The sequence below is a fragment of the Dendrobates tinctorius genome, unplaced genomic scaffold (genome assembly GCF_039654945.1).
Source record: "Dendrobates tinctorius isolate UK_male_01 unplaced genomic scaffold, ASM3965494v1 ptg000204l, whole genome shotgun sequence".
Taxonomy (NCBI): Eukaryota; Metazoa; Chordata; class Amphibia; order Anura; family Dendrobatidae; genus Dendrobates; species Dendrobates tinctorius.
Window position 1 is genome coordinate 2,644,295 of NW_027361871.1, and position 16,655 is coordinate 2,660,949.

The 16,655-nt window shown below is 37.7% G+C and overlaps 11 non-coding genes across 11 annotated transcripts; 3 read left to right on the forward strand and 8 right to left on the reverse strand.

The window, feature by feature from the left end:
• The first annotated feature begins 400 nt into the window (after positions 1-400).
• TRNAS-GCU (transfer RNA serine (anticodon GCU)) lies at positions 401-482 on the forward strand. The gene has a single exon. It is a non-coding gene; the product is annotated as a tRNA-Ser (tRNA).
• Positions 483-1,541: 1,059 nt separating this feature from the next.
• TRNAT-AGU (transfer RNA threonine (anticodon AGU)) lies at positions 1,542-1,615 on the reverse strand. The gene has a single exon. It is a non-coding gene; the product is annotated as a tRNA-Thr (tRNA).
• Positions 1,616-2,171: 556 nt separating this feature from the next.
• Positions 2,172-2,253, forward strand: TRNAS-GCU (transfer RNA serine (anticodon GCU)). The gene has a single exon. It is a non-coding gene; the product is annotated as a tRNA-Ser (tRNA).
• A 1,059-nt stretch (positions 2,254-3,312) lies between these two features.
• Positions 3,313-3,386, reverse strand: TRNAT-AGU (transfer RNA threonine (anticodon AGU)). Its single transcript has one exon. It is a non-coding gene; the product is annotated as a tRNA-Thr (tRNA).
• Positions 3,387-3,942: 556 nt separating this feature from the next.
• TRNAS-GCU (transfer RNA serine (anticodon GCU)) lies at positions 3,943-4,024 on the forward strand. The gene has a single exon. It is a non-coding gene; the product is annotated as a tRNA-Ser (tRNA).
• A 1,061-nt stretch (positions 4,025-5,085) lies between these two features.
• TRNAT-AGU (transfer RNA threonine (anticodon AGU)) lies at positions 5,086-5,159 on the reverse strand. The gene has a single exon. It is a non-coding gene; the product is annotated as a tRNA-Thr (tRNA).
• Positions 5,160-7,135: 1,976 nt separating this feature from the next.
• On the reverse strand, positions 7,136-7,209 carry TRNAT-AGU (transfer RNA threonine (anticodon AGU)). The gene has a single exon. It is a non-coding gene; the product is annotated as a tRNA-Thr (tRNA).
• Positions 7,210-9,048: 1,839 nt separating this feature from the next.
• Positions 9,049-9,122, reverse strand: TRNAT-AGU (transfer RNA threonine (anticodon AGU)). The gene has a single exon. It is a non-coding gene; the product is annotated as a tRNA-Thr (tRNA).
• Positions 9,123-10,820: 1,698 nt separating this feature from the next.
• TRNAT-AGU (transfer RNA threonine (anticodon AGU)) lies at positions 10,821-10,894 on the reverse strand. The gene has a single exon. It is a non-coding gene; the product is annotated as a tRNA-Thr (tRNA).
• Positions 10,895-14,362: 3,468 nt separating this feature from the next.
• Positions 14,363-14,436, reverse strand: TRNAT-AGU (transfer RNA threonine (anticodon AGU)). The gene has a single exon. It is a non-coding gene; the product is annotated as a tRNA-Thr (tRNA).
• A 1,839-nt stretch (positions 14,437-16,275) lies between these two features.
• Positions 16,276-16,349, reverse strand: TRNAT-AGU (transfer RNA threonine (anticodon AGU)). The gene has a single exon. It is a non-coding gene; the product is annotated as a tRNA-Thr (tRNA).
• Positions 16,350-16,655: the final 306 nt, after the last annotated feature.

A 16,655-nucleotide genomic window follows, 5' to 3' on the forward strand; every position in this document is an offset into this window, starting at 1 on the left:
CAAGTAAATTTTGAAGAGCATTCATTTAAAAGACTGACAAATTTACAGAAGCTGTATCGAGGACAAAGGCTTTGAAGTTTTGCAATTGAATGAGCCATCTTTTAGCACAGCTGAAATTTGGGACTTGTTTTGCTTCCAAGTTATGACACAGAATAGACAGATTGAAGAAATGCCATGGCAAAACCAAAAGGAGGAAAAATTATGACTAATTGATATTAAAAACCTCAGCACTGGTTCATTTCTGATAGAGTTTTCCCCAAGCTAACTTCAAACAACAGGCACTGTAGTTGACGAGATAAGTCAAATCTGACAAAAGCCAACATACAATCTTCAGTGAAAAAACACTGACTGGTAAAAACCCTCTCAACATTTTCCCACCTAAACGCACAGGTGCTATGTAGACGAGGTGGCCGAGTGGTTAAGGCGATGGACTGCTAATCCATTGTGCTCTGCATGCATGGGTTCGAATCCCATCCTCGTCGGATTAATCTGCTTCTTCTTTCGTGTTGAATGGTTTGGTTTTCATTTTTAACCCAAGCGGTGGACACTTCAAGCATGAAAGTTTACAATACTCCTGTGCTGCTATCAAACTTTGCAGAGTCAGATATGTAAATCCACTGGTTTTAATTTGTAAAGCTTGATGCCATCCTATATTCTGTAAAGAAAATTATATCCTCTAATTCCTTTTAAAGTGTTTCAACAGCAGAGAATTTTTTTTCTCAATTGCATTATATTAGGGCTATGGGAAATTAATATTTGATGACAAGCAAGAGTAAAAGTCCTCTTTTTGGGGTAAAAACCCACAAAATGAGATGAAGAATAGAAAGCACTGCTGACATTCAAAATCAAGATTTTCCTTTTACTAAATAGGCTCTTTGACCAACTAAGCCAAAGGACAAACAGGTGAAAAACATTAAAAAGCCTGCTTAGAGAGTTAAACAGCCCTAAACTGAGATAAAGAAGGAAAAGGACTGCTGGCATTCAAATTCAAGATTTTCCATTTACTAAATAGGCTCTTTGACCAACTAAGACAAAGGACAAACAGGTGTGATACATTAGAAAGCCTGCTTAGAGAGTTAAACAGCCCTAAACTGAGATAAAGAAGGAAGAGGACTGCTGGCATTCAAATTCAAGATTTTCTGTTTACTAAACAGGCTCTTTGACCAACTAAGACAAAGGACAAACAGGTGTGATACATTAGAAAGCCTGCTTAGAGAGTTAAGAAGCCCCAAACTGACATAAAGAAAGAATAGCACTGCTGGCATTCAAATTCAAGATTTTCTGTTTACTAAACAGGCTCTTTGACCAACTAAGCCAAAGGACATAAAGGTGAGATACATTGGATAAACGGATTAGAGATGCATAGAAAGGAGGCATTTCAAAACTAAATCAACTGGTTTTACATTGTCATGCTTGAAGCCATCTTTCTTCCTTCATATCTCTTAGATAGAAGAGATTTTTCATCTCACAATTGCACTATCAGTCGCAAGTGAAACACCTATTTTTAAGATAGGAAGCTTCTTTGTGAGGAGATGAAAACAAGGCACTGCTGAGATTCGAACTCAGGATCTCCTGTTTACTAGACAGGCGCTTTAACCAACTAAGCCACAGCGCCAGAAAATGGCATGCATTTGAAATCCAAGGAAGATTGAAGCACCAATCGAACATTCAACTGGTTAGCGCAGCAAAACAATATTGAGCTTGAGTTCCATTCCACGTAGAGCAGAAACATGGAATAAGATTTCAATCTCAGTCATAACACTTAAGAAGCCAAGTAAATTTTGAAGAGCATTCATTTAAAAGACTGACAAATTTACAGAAGCTGTATCGAGGACAAAGGCTTTGAAGTTTTGCAATTGAATGAGCCATCTTTTAGCACAGCTGAAATTTGGGACTTGTTTTGCTTCCAAGTTATGACACAGAATAGACAGATTGAAGAAATGCCATGGCAAAACCAAAAGGAGGAAAAATTATGACTAATTGATATTAAAAACCTCAGCACTGGTTCATTTCTGATAGAGTTTTCCCCAAGCTAACTTCAAACAACAGGCACTGTAGTTGACGAGATAAGTCAAATCTGACAAAAGCCAACATACAATCTTCAGTGAAAAAACACTGACTGGTAAAAACCCTCTCAACATTTTCCCACCTAAACGCACAGGTGCTATGTAGACGAGGTGGCCGAGTGGTTAAGGCGATGGACTGCTAATCCATTGTGCTCTGCATGCATGGGTTCGAATCCCATCCTCGTCGGATTAATCTGCTTCTTCTTTCGTGTTGAATGGTTTGGTTTTCATTTTTAACCCAAGCGGTGGACACTTCAAGCATGAAAGTTTACAATACTCCTGTGCTGCTATCAAACTTTGCAGAGTCAGATATGTAAATCCACTGGTTTTAATTTGTAAAGCTTGATGCCATCCTATATTCTGTAAAGAAAATTATATCCTCTAATTCCTTTTAAAGTGTTTCAACAGCAGAGAATTTTTTTTCTCAATTGCATTATATTAGGGCTATGGGAAATTAATATTTGATGACAAGCAAGAGTAAAAGTCCTCTTTTTGGGGTAAAAACCCACAAAATGAGATGAAGAATAGAAAGCACTGCTGACATTCAAAATCAAGATTTTCCTTTTACTAAATAGGCTCTTTGACCAACTAAGCCAAAGGACAAACAGGTGAAAAACATTAAAAAGCCTGCTTAGAGAGTTAAACAGCCCTAAACTGAGATAAAGAAGGAAAAGGACTGCTGGCATTCAAATTCAAGATTTTCCATTTACTAAATAGGCTCTTTGACCAACTAAGACAAAGGACAAACAGGTGTGATACATTAGAAAGCCTGCTTAGAGAGTTAAACAGCCCTAAACTGAGATAAAGAAGGAAGAGGACTGCTGGCATTCAAATTCAAGATTTTCTGTTTACTAAACAGGCTCTTTGACCAACTAAGACAAAGGACAAACAGGTGTGATACATTAGAAAGCCTGCTTAGAGAGTTAAGAAGCCCCAAACTGACATAAAGAAAGAATAGCACTGCTGGCATTCAAATTCAAGATTTTCTGTTTACTAAACAGGCTCTTTGACCAACTAAGCCAAAGGACATAAAGGTGAGATACATTGGATAAACGGATTAGAGATGCATAGAAAGGAGGCATTTCAAAACTAAATCAACTGGTTTTACATTGTCATGCTTGAAGCCATCTTTCTTCCTTTATATCTCTTAGATAGAAGAGATTTTTCATCTCACAATTGCACTATCAGTCGCAAGTGAAACACCTATTTTTAAGATAGGAAGCTTCTTTGTGAGGAGATGAAAACAAGGCACTGCTGAGATTCGAACTCAGGATCTCCTGTTTACTAGACAGGCGCTTTAACCAACTAAGCCACAGCACCAGAAAATGGCATGCATTTGAAATCCAAGGAAGATTGAAGCACCAATCGAACATTCAACTGGTTAGCGCAGCAAAACAATATTGAGCTTGAGTTCCATTCCACGTAGAGCAGAAACATGGAATAAGATTTCAATCTCAGTCATAACACTTAAGAAGCCAAGTAAATTTTGAAGAGCATTCATTTAAAAGACTGACAAATTTACAGAAGCTGTATCGAGGACAAAGGCTTTGAAGTTTTGCAATTGAATGAGCCATCTTTTAGCACAGCTGAAATTTGGGACTTGTTTTGCTTCCAAGTTATGACACAGAATAGACAGATTGAAGAAATGCCATGGCAAAACCAAAAGGAGGAAAAATTATGACTAATTGATATTAAAAACCTCAGCACTGGTTCATTTCTGATAGAGTTTTCCCCAAGCTAACTTCAAACAACAGGCACTGTAGTTGACGAGATAAGTCAAATCTGACAAAAGCCAACATACAATCTTCAGTGAAAAAACACTGACTGGTAAAAACCCTCTCAACATTTTCCCACCTAAACGCACAGGTGCTATGTAGACGAGGTGGCCGAGTGGTTAAGGCGATGGACTGCTAATCCATTGTGCTCTGCATGCATGGGTTCGAATCCCATCCTCGTCGGATTAATCTGCTTCTTCTTTCGTGTTGAATGGTTTGGTTTTCATTTTTAACCCAAGCGGTGGACACTTCAAGCATGAAAGTTTACAATACTCCTGTGCTGCTATCAAACTTTGCAGAGTCAGATATGTAAATCCACTGGTTTTAATTTGTAAAGCTTGATGCCATCCTATATTCTGTAAAGAAAATTATATCCTCTAATTCCTTTTAAAGTGTTTCAACAGCAGAGAATTTTTTTTCTCAATTGCATTATATTAGGGCTATGGGAAATTAATATTTGATGACAAGCAAGAGTAAAAGTCCTCTTTTTGGGGTAAAAACCCACAAAATGAGATGAAGAATAGAAAGCACTGCTGACATTCAAAATCAAGATTTTCCTTTTACTAAATAGGCTCTTTGACCAACTAAGCCAAAGGACAAACAGGTGAAAAACATTAAAAAGCCTGCTTAGAGAGTTAAACAGCCCTAAACTGAGATAAAGAAGGAAAAGGACTGCTGGCATTCAAATTCAAGATTTTCCATTTACTAAATAGGCTCTTTGACCAACTAAGACAAAGGACAAACAGGTGTGATACATTAGAAAGCCTGCTTAGAGAGTTAAACAGCCCTAAACTGAGATAAAGAAGGAAGAGGACTGCTGGCATTCAAATTCAAGATTTTCTGTTTACTAAACAGGCTCTTTGACCAACTAAGACAAAGGACAAACAGGTGTGATACATTAGAAAGCCTGCTTAGAGAGTTAAGAAGCCCCAAACTGACATAAAGAAAGAATAGCACTGCTGGCATTCAAATTCAAGATTTTCTGTTTACTAAACAGGGTCATTTAGACCAACTAAGCCAAAGGACATAAAGGTGAGATACATTGGATAAACGGATTAGAGATGCATAGAAAGGAGGCATTTCAAAACTAAATCAACTGGTTTTACATTGTCATGCTTGAAGCCATCTTTCTTCCTTTATATCTCTTAGATAGAAGAGATTTTTAATCTCACAATTGCACTATCAGTCGCAAGTGAAACACCTATTTTTAAGATAGGAAGCTTCTTTGGGAGGAGATGAAAACAAGGCACTGCTGAGATTCGAACTCAGGATCTCCTGTTTACTAGACAGGCGCTTTAACCAACTAAGCCACAGCACCAGAAGATGGCATGCATTTGAAATCCAAGGAAGATTGAAGCACCAATCGAACATTCAACTGGTTAGCGCAGCAAAACAATATTGAGCTTGAGTTCCATTCCACGTAGAGCAGAAACATGGAATAAGATTTCAATCTCAGTCATAACACTTAAGAAGCCAAGTAAATTTTGAAGAGCATTCATTTAAAAGACTGACAAATTTACAGAAGCTGTATCGAGGACAAAGGCTTTGAAGTTTTGCAATTGAATGAGCCATCTTTTAGCACAGCTGAAATTTGGGACTTGTTTTGCTTCCAAGTTATGACACAGAATAGACAGATTGAAGAAATGCCATGGCAAAACCAAAAGGAGGAAAAATTATGACTAATTGATATTAAAAACCTCAGCACTGGTTCATTTCTGATAGAGTTTTCCCCAAGCTAACTTCAAACAATAGGCACTGTAGTTGACGAGATAAGTCAAATCTGACAAAAGCCAACATACAATCTTCAGTGAAAAAACACTGACTGGTAAAAACCCTCTCAACATCTTCCCACCTAAACGCACAGGTGCTATGTAGACGAGGTGGGCGAGTGGTTAAGGCGATGGACTGCTAATCCATTGTGCATGCATGGGTTCGAATCCCATCCTCGTCGGATTAATCTGCTTCTTCTTTCGTGTTGAATGGTTTGGTTTTCATTTTTAACCCAAGCGGTGGACACTTCAAGCATGAAAGTTTACAATACTCCTGTGCTGCTATCAAACTTTGCAGAGTCAGATCTGTAAATCCACTGGTTTTAATTTGTAAAGCTTGATGCCATCCTATATTCTGTAAAGAAAATTATATCCTCTAATTCCTTTTAAAGTGTTTCAACAGCAGAGAATTTTTTTTCTCAATTGCATTATATTAGGGCTATGGGAAATTAATATTTGATGACAAGCAAGAGTAAAAGTCCTCTTTTTGGGGTAAAAACCCACAAAATGAGATGAAGAATAGAAAGCACTGCTGACATTCAAAATCAAGATTTTCCTTTTACTAAATAGGCTCTTTGACCAACTAAGCCAAAGGACAAACAGGTGAAAAACATTAAAAAGTCTGCTTAGAGAGTTAAACAGCCCTAAACTGAGATAAAGAAGGAAAAGGACTGCTGGCATTCAAATTCAAGATTTTCCATTTACTAAATAGGCTCTTTGACAAACTAAGACAAAGGACAAACAGGTGTGATACATTAGAAAGCCTGCTTAGAGAGTTAAACAGCCCTAAACTGAGATAAAGAAGGAAGAGGACTGCTGGCATTCAAATTCAAGATTTTCTGTTTACTAAACAGGCTCTTTGACCAACTATGACAAAGGACAAACAGGTGTGATACATTAGAAAGCCTGCTTAGAGAGTTAAGAAACCCCAAACTGACATAAAGAAAGAATAGCACTGCTGGCATTCAAATTCAAGATTTTCTGTTTACTAAACAGGCTCTTTGACAAACTAAGCCAAAGGACAAACAGGTGTGATACATTAGAAAGCCTGCTTAGAGAGTTAAACAGCCCTAAACTGAGATAAAGAAGGAAGAGGACTGCTGGCATTCAAATTCAAGATTTTCTGTTTACTAAACAGGCTCTTTGACCAACTATGACAAAGGACAAACAGGTGTGATACATTAGAAAGCCTGCTTAGAGAGTTAAGAAGCCTCAAACTGACATAAAGAAAGAATAGCACTGCTGGCATTCAAATTCAAGATTTTCTTTTTACTAAACAGGCTCTTTGACCAACTAAGCCAAAGGACATAAAGGTGAGATACATTGGATAAACGGATTAGAGATGCATAGAAAGGAGGCATTTCAAAACTAAATCAACTGGTTTTACATTGTCATGCTTGAAGCCATCTTTCTTCCTTTATATCTCTTAGATAGAAGAGATTTTTCATCTCACAATTGCACTATCAGTCGCAAGTGAAACACCTATTTTTAAGATAGGAAGCTTCTTTGTGAGGAGATGAAAACAAGGCACTGCTGAGATTCGAACTCAGGATCTCCTGTTTACTAGACAGGCGCTTTAACCAACTAAGCCACAGCACCAGAAAATGGCATGCATTTGAAATCCAAGGAAGATTGAAGCACCAATCGAACATTCAACTGGTTAGCGCAGCAAAACAATATTGAGCTTCAGTTCCATTCCACGTAGAGCAGAAACATGGAATAAGATTTCAATCTCAGTCATAACACTTAAGAAGCCAAGTAAATTTTGAAGAGCATTCATTTAAAAGACTGACAAATTTACAGAAGCTGTATCGAGGACAAAGGCTTTGAAGTTTTGCAATTGAATGAGCCATCTTTTAGCACAGATGAAATTTGGGACTTGTTTTGCTTCCAAGTTATGACACAGAATAGACAGATTGAAGAAATGCCATGGCAAAACCAAAAGGAGGAAAAATTATGACTAATTGATATTAAAAACCTCAGCACTGGTTCATTTCTGATAGAGTTTTCCCCAAGCTAACTTCAAACAACAGGCACTGTAGTTGACGAGATAAGTCAAATCTGACAAAAGCCAACATACAATCTTCAGTGAAAAAACACTGACTGGTAAAAACCCTCTCAACATTTTCCCACCTAAACGCACAGGTGCTATGTAGACGAGGTGGCCGAGTGGTTAAGGCGATGGACTGCTAATCCATTGTGCTCTGCATGCATGGGTTCGAATCCCATCCTCATCGGATTAATCTGCTTCTTCTTTCGTGTTGAATGGTTTGGTTTTTATTTTTAACCCAAGCGGTGGACACTTCAAGCATGAAAGTTTACAATACTCCTGTGCTGCTATCAAACTTTGCAGAGTCAGATCTGTAAATCCACTGGTTTTAATTTGTAAAGCTTGATGCCATCCTATATTCTGTAAAGAAAATTATATCCTCTAATTCCTTTTAAAGTGTTTCAACAGCAGAGAATTTTTTTTCTCAATTGCATTATATTAGGGCTATGGGAAATTAATATTTGATGACAAGCAAGAGTAAAAGTCCTCTTTTTGGGGTAAAAAACCACAAAATGAGATGAAGAATAGAAAGCACTGCTGACATTCAAAATCAAGATTTTCCTTTTACTAAATAGGCTCTTTGACCAACTAAGCCAAAGGACAAACAGGTGAAAAACATTAAAAAGCCTGCTTAGAGAGTTAAACAGCCCTAAACTGAGATAAAGAAGGAAAAGGACTGCTGGCATTCAAATTCAAGATTTTCCATTTACTAAATAGGCTCTTTGACCAACTAAGACAAAGGACAAACAGGTGTGATACATTAGAAAGCCTGCTTAGAGAGTTAAACAGCCCTAAACTGAGATAAAGAAGGAAGAGGACTGCTGGCATTCAAATTCAAGATTTTCTGTTTACTAAACAGGCTCTTTGACCAACTAAGACAAAGGACAAACAGGTGTGATACATTAGAAAGCCTGCTTAGAGAGTTAAGAAGCCCCAAACTGACATAAAGAAAGAATAGCACTGCTGGCATTCAAATTCAAGATTTTCTGTTTACTAAACAGGCTCTTTGACCAACTATGACAAAGGACAAACAGGTGTGATATATTAGAAAGCCTGCTTAGAGAGTTAAGAAACCCCAAACTGACATAAAGAAAGAATAGCACTGCTGGCATTCAAATTCAAGATTTTCTGTTTACTAAACAGGCTCTTTGACTAACTAAGCCAAAGGACATAAAGGTGAGATACATTGTATAAACGGATTAGAGATGCATAGAAAGGAGGCATTTCAAAACTAAATCAACTGGTTTTACATTGTCATGCTTGAAGCCATCTTTCTTCCTTTATATCTCTTAGATAGAAGAGATGTTTAATCTAACAATTGCACTAATAGTCGCAAGTGAAACACCGATTTTTAAGATAGGAAGCTTCTTTGTGAGGAGATGAAAACAAGGCACTGCTGAGATTCGAACTCAGGATCTCCTGTTTACTAGACAGGCGCTTTAACCAACTAAGCCACAGCACCAGAAGATGGCATGCAATTGAAATCCAAGGAAGATTGAAGCACCAATCGAACATTCAACTGGTTAGCGCAGCAAAACAATATTGAGCTTGAGTTCCATTCCACGTAGAGCAGAAACATGGAATAAGATTTCAATCTCAGTCATAACACTTAAGAAGCCAAGTAAATTTTGCAGAGCATTCATTTAAAAGACTGACAAATTTACAGAAGCTGTATCGAGGACAAAGGCTTTGAAGTTTTGCAATTGAATGAGCCATCTTTTAGCACAGCTGAAATTTGGGACTTGTTTTGCTTCCAAGTTATGACACAGAATAGACAGATTGAAGAAATGCCATGGCAAAACCAAAAGGAGGAAAAATTATGACTAATTGATATTAAAAACCTCAGCACTGGTTCATTTCTGATAGAGTTTTCCCCAAGCTAACTTCAAACAACAGGCACTGTAGTTGACGAGATAAGTCAAATCTGACAAAAGCCAACATACAATCTTCAGTGAAAAAACACTGACTGGTAAAAACCCTCTCAACATCTTCCCACCTAAACGCACAGGTGCTATGTAGACGAGGTGGCCGAGTGGTTAAGGCGATGGACTGCTAATCCTTTGTGCTCTGCATGCATGGGTTAGAATCCCACCCTCGTCGGATTAATCTGCTTCTTCTTTCGTGTTGAATGGTTTGGTTTTCATTTTTAACCCAAGCGGTGGACACTTCAAGCATGAAAGTTTACAATACTCCTGTGCTGCTATCAAACTTTGCAGAGTCAGATCTGTAAATCCACTGGTTTTAATTTGTAAAGCTTGATGCCATACTACATTCTGTAAAGAAAATTATATCCTCTAATTCCTTTTAAAGTGTTTCAACAGCAGAGAATTTTTTTTCTCAATTGCACTATATTAGGGCTGTGGGAAATTAATCTTTGATGACAAACAAGAGTAAAAGTCCTTTTTTTTCGGGTAAAAACCGACAAAATGAGATGAAGAATAGAAAGCACTGCTGACATTCAAAATCAAGATTTTCCTTTTACTAAATAGGCTCTTTGACCAACTAAGCCACAGGACAAACAGGTGCGAAACATTAAAAAGCCTGCTTAGAGAGTTAAACAGCCCTAAACTGAGATAAAGAAGGAAAAGGACTGCTGGCATTCAAATTCAAGATTTTCCATTTACTAAATAGGCTCTTTGACCAACTAAGACAAAGGACAAACAGGTGTGATACATTAGAAAGCCTGCTTAGAGAGTTAAACAGCCCTAAACTGAGATAAAGAAGGAAGAGGACTGCTGGCATTCAAATTCAAGATTTTCTGTTTACTAAACAGGCTCTTTGACCAACTATGACAAAGGACAAACAGGTGTGATACATTAGAAAGCCTGCTTAGAGAGTTAAGAAGCCCCAAACTGACATAAAGAAAGAATAGCACTGCTGGCATTTAAATTCAAGATTTTCTGTTTACTAAACAGGCTCTTTGACCAACTAAGCCAAAGGACATAAAGGTGAGATACATTGGATAAACGGATTAGAGATGCATAGAAAGGAGGCATTTCAAAACTAAATCAACTGGTTTTATATTGTCATGCTTGAAGCCATCTTTCTTCCTTTATATCTCTTAGATAGAAGAGATGTTTAATCTAACAATTGCACTATTAGTCGCAAGTGAAACACCGATTTTTAAGATAGGAAGCTTCTTTGTGAGGAGATGAAAACAAGGCACTGCTGAGATTCGAACTCAGGATCTCCTGTTTACTAGACAGGCGCTTTAACCAACTAAGCCACAGCACCAGAAGATGGCATGCAATTGAAATCCAAGGAAGATTGAAGCACCAATCGAACATTCAACTGGTTAGCGCAGCAAAACAATATTGAGCTTGAGTTCCATTCCACGTAGAGCAGAAACATGGAATAAGATTTCAATCTCAGTCATAACACTTAAGAAGCCAAGTAAATTTTGCAGAGCATTCATTTAAAAGACTGACAAATTTACAGAAGCTGTATCGAGGACAAAGGCTTTGAAGTTTTGCAATTGAATGAGCCATCTTTTAGCACAGCTGAAATTTGGGACTTGTTTTGCTTCCAAGTTATGACACAGAATAGACAGATTGAAGAAATGCCATGGCAAAACCAAAAGGAGGAAAAATTATGACTAATTGATATTAAAAACCTCAGCACTGGTTCATTTCTGATAGAGTTTTCCCCAAGCTAACTTCAAACAACAGGCACTGTAGTTGACGAGATAAGTCAAATCTGACAAAAGCCAACATACAATCTTCAGTGAAAAAACACTGACTGGTAAAAACCCTCTCAACATCTTCCCACCTAAACGCACAGGTGCTATGTAGACGAGGTGGCCGAGTGGTTAAGGCGATGGACTGCTAATCCATTGTGCTCTGCCTGCATGGGTTAGAATCCCACCCTCGTCGGATTAATCTGCTTCTTCTTTCGTGTTGAATGGTTTGGTTTTCATTTTTAACCCAAGCGGTGGACACTTCAAGCATGAAAGTTTACAATACTCCTGTGCTGCTATCAAACTTTGCAGAGTCAGATCTGTAAATCCACTGGTTTTAATTTGTAGAGCTTGATGCCATCCTATATTTTGTAAAGAAAATTATATCCTCTAATTCCTTTTAAAGTGTTTCAACAGCAGAGAATTTTTTTTCTCAATTGCACTATATTAGGGCTGTGGGAAATTAATATTTGATGACAAACAAGAGTAAAAGTCCTCTTTTTGGGGTAAAAACCCACAAAATGAGATGAAGAATAGAAAGCACTGCTGACATTCAAAATCAAGATTTTCCTTTTACTAAATAGGCTCTTTGACCAACTAAGCCAAAGGACAAACAGGTGAAAAACATTAAAAAGCCTGCTTAGAGAGTTAAACAGCCCTAAACTGAGATAAAGAAGGAAAAGGACTGCTGGCATTCAAATTCAAGATTTTCCATTTACTAAATAGGCTCTTTGACAAACTAAGACAAAGGACAAACAGGTGTGATACATTAGAAAGCCTGCTTAGAGAGTTAAACAGCCCTAAACTGAGATAAAGAAGGAAGAGGACTGCTGGCATTCAAATTCAAGATTTTCTGTTTACTAAACAGGCTCTTTGACCAACTATGACAAAGGACAAACAGGTGTGATACATTAGAAAGCCTGCTTAGAGAGTTAAGAAGCCCCAAACTGACATAAAGAAAGAATAGCACTGCTGGCATTCAAATTCAAGATTTTCTGTTTACTAAACAGGCTCTTTGACCAACTAAGCCAAAGGACATAAAGGTGAGATACATTGGCTAAACGGATTAGAGATGCATAGAAAGGAGGCATTTCAAAACTATATCACCTGGTTTTACATTGTCATGCTTGAAGCCATCTTTCTTCCTTTATATGTCTTAGATAGAAGAGATTTTTAATCTCACAATTGCACTATCAGTCGCAAGTGAAACACCTATTTTTAAGATAGGAAGCTTCTTTGTGAGGAGATGAAAACAAGGCACTGCTGAGATTCGAACTCAGGATCTGCTGTTTACTAGACAGGCACTTTAACCAACTAAGCCACAGCACCAGAAGATGGCATGCATTTGAAATCCAAGGAAGATTGAAGCACCAATCGAACATTCAACTGGTTAGCGCAGCAAAACAATATTGAGCTTGAGTTCCATTCCACGTAGAGCAGAAACATGGAATAAGATTTCAATCTCAGTCATAACACTTAAGAAGCCAAGGAAATTTTGAAGAGCATTCATTTAAAAGACTGACAAATTTACAGAAGCTGTATCGAGGACAAAGGCTTTGAAGTTTTGCAATTGAATGAGCCATCTTTTAGCACAGCTGAAATTTGGGACTTGTTTTGCTTCCAAGTTATGACACAGAATAGACAGATTGAAGAAATGCCATGGCAAAACCAAAAGGAGGAAAAATTATGACTAATTGATATTAAAAACCTCAGCACTGGTTCATTTCTGATAGAGTTTTCCCCAAGCTAACTTCAAACAACAGGCACTGTAGTTGACGAGATAAGGCAACTCTGACAAAAGCCAACATACAATCTTCAGTGAAAAAACACTGACTGGTAAAAACCCTCTCAACATCTTCCCACCTAAACGCACGGGCGCTATGTAGAAGAGGTGGCCGAGTGGTTAAGGAGATGGACTGCTAATCCATTGTGCTCTGCATGCATGGGTTCGAATCCCATCCTCGTCGTATTAATCTGCTTTTTCTTTCTTGTTGAATGGTTTGGTTTTCATTTTTAACCCAAGCGGTGGACACTTCAAGCATGAAAGTTTACAATACTCCTGTGCTGCTATCAAACTTTGCAGAGTCAGATCTGTAAATCCACTGGTTTTAATTTGTAAAGCTTGATGCCATCCTTTATTCTGTAAAGAAAATTATGTCCTCTAATTCCTTTTAAAGTGTTTCAACAGCAGAGAATTTTTTTTCTCAATTGCACTATATTAGGGCTGTGGGAAATTAATATTTGATGACAAACAAGAGTAAAAGTCCACTTTTTGGGGTAAAAACCCACAAAATGAGATGAAGAATAGAAAGCACTGCTGACATTCAAAATCAAGATTTTCCTTTTACTAAATAGGCTCTTTGACCAACTAAGCCAAAGGACAAACAGGTGCAAAACATTAAAAAGCCTGCTTAGAGAGTTAAACAGCCCTAAACTGAGATAAAGAAGTAAAAGGACTGCTGGCATTCAAATTCAAGATTTTCCATTTACTAAATAGGCTCTTTGACCAACTAAGACAAAGGACAAACAGGTGTGATACATTAGAAAGCCTGCTTAGAGAGTTAAACAGCCCTAAACTGAGATAAAGAAGGAAGAGGACTGCTGACATTCAAATTCAAGATTTTCTGTTTACTAAACAGGCTCTTTGACCAACTAAGACAAAGTACAAACAGGTGTGATACATTAGAAAGCCTGCATAGAGAGTTAAGAAGCCCCAAACTGACATAAAGAAAGAATAGCACTGCTGGCATTCAAATTCAAGATTTTCTGTTTACTAAACAGGCTCTTTGACCAACTAAGCCAAAGGACATAAAGGTGAGAGACATTGGATAAACGGATTAGAGATGCATAGAAAGGAGGCATTTCAAAACAAAAGCAACTGGTTTTACATTGTCATGCTTGAAGCCATCTTTCTTCCTTTATATCTCATAGATAGAAGAGATTTTTAATCTCACAATTGCACTATCAGTCGCAAGTGAAACACCTATTTTTAAGATAGGAAGATTCTTTGTGAGGAGATGAAAACAAGGCACTGCTGAGATTCGAACTCAGGATCTCCTGTTTACTAGACAGGCGCTTTAACCAACTAAGCCACAGCACCAGAAGAATGCATGCATTTGAAATCCAAGGAAGATTGAAGCACCAATCGAACATTCAACTGATTAGCGCAGCAAAACAATATTGAGCTTGAGTTCCATTCCACGTAGAGCAGAAACATGGATTAAGATTTCAATCTCAGTCATAACACTTAAGAAGCCAAGTAAATTTTGAAGAGCATTCATTTAAAAGACTGACAAATTTACAGAAGCTGTATCAAGGACAAAGGCTTTGAAGTTTTGCAATTGAATGAGCCATCTTTTAGCACAGCTGAAATTTGGGACTTGTTTTGCTTCCAAGTTATGACACAGAATAGACAGATTGAAGAAATGCCATGGCAAAACCAAAAGGAGGAAAAATTATGACTAATTGATATTAAAAACCTCAGCACTGGTTCATTTCTGATAGAGTTTTCCCCAAGCTAACTTCAAACAACAGGCACTGTAGTTGACGAGATAAGGCAACTCTGACAAAAGCCAACATACAATCTTCAGTGAAAAAACACTGACTGGTAAAAACCCTCTCAACATCTTCCCACCTAAACGCACGGGCGCTATGTAGAAGAGGTGGCCGAGTGGTTAAGGCGATGGACTGCTAATCCATTGTGCTCTGCATGCATGGGTTCGAATCCCATCCTCGTCGGATTAATCTGCTTCTTCTTTCATGTTGAATGGTTTGGTTTTCATTTTTAACCCAAGCGGTGGACACTTCAAGCATGAAAGTTTACAATACTCCTGTGCTGCTATCAAACTTTGCAGAGTCAGATCTGTAAATCCACTGGTTTTAATTTGTAAAGCTTGATGCCATCCTATATTCTGTAAAGAAAATTATATCCTCTAATTCCTTTTAAAGTGTTTCAACAGCAGAGAATTTTTTTTCTCAATTGCACTATATTAGGGCTGTGGGAAATTAATATTTGATGACAAACAAGAGTAAAAGTCCTCTTTTGGGGGTAAAAACCCACAAAATGAGATGAAGAATAGAAAGCACTGCTGACATTCAAAATCAAGATTTTCCTTTTACTAAATAGGCTCTTTGACCAACTAAGCCAAAGGACAAACAGGTGCAAAACATTAAAAAGCCTGCTTAGAGAGTTAAACAGCCCTAAACTGAGATAAAGAAGGAAAAGGACTGCTGGCATTCAAATTCAAGATTTTCCATTTACTAAATAGGCTCTTTGACCAACTAAGACAAAGGACAAACAGGTGTGATACATTAGAAAGCCTGCTTAGAGAGTTAAACAGCCCTAAACTGAGATAAAGAAGGAAAAGGACTGCTGGCATTCAAATTCAAGATTTTCCATTTACTAAATAGTCTCTTTGACAAACTAAGACAAAGGACAAACAGGTGTGATACATTAGAAAGCCTGCTTAGAGAGTTAAACAGCCCTAAACTGAGATAAAGAAGGAAGAGGACTGCTGGCATTCAAATTCAAGATTTTCTGTTTACTAAACAGGCTCTTTGACCAACTATGACAAAGGACAAACAGGTGTGATACATTAGAAAGCCTGCTTAGAGAGTTAAGAAGCCCCAAACTGACATAAAGAAAGAAGAGCACTGCTGGCATTCAAATTCAAGATTTTCTGTTTACTAAACAGGCTCTTTGACCAACTAAGCCAAAGGACATAAAGGTGAGATACATTGGCTAAACGGAATAGAGATGCATAGAAAGGAGGCATTTCAAAACTAAACCACCTGGTTTTACATTGTCATGCTTGAAGCCATCTTTCTTCCTTTATATGTCTTAGATAGAAGAGATTTTTGATCTCACAATTGCACTATCAGTCGCAAGTGAAACACCTATTTTTAAGATAGGAAGATTCTTTGTGAGGAGATGAAAACAAGGCACTGCTGAGATTCGAACTCAGGATCTCCTGTTTACTAGACAGGCGCTTTAACCAACTAAGCCACAGCACCAGAAGAATGCATGCATTTGAAATCCAAGGAAGATTGAAGCACCAATCGAACATTCAACTGATTAGCGCAGCAAAACAATATTGAGCTTGAGTTCCATTCCACGTAGAGCAGAAACATGGATTAAGATTTCAATCTCAGTCATAACACTTAAGAAGCCAAGTAAATTTTGAAGAGCATTCATTTAAAAGACTGACAAATTTACAGAAGCTGTATCAAGGACAAAGGCTTTGAAGTTTTGCAATTGAATGAGCCATCTTTTAGCACAGCTGAAATTTGGGACTTGTTTTGCTTCCAAGTTATGACACA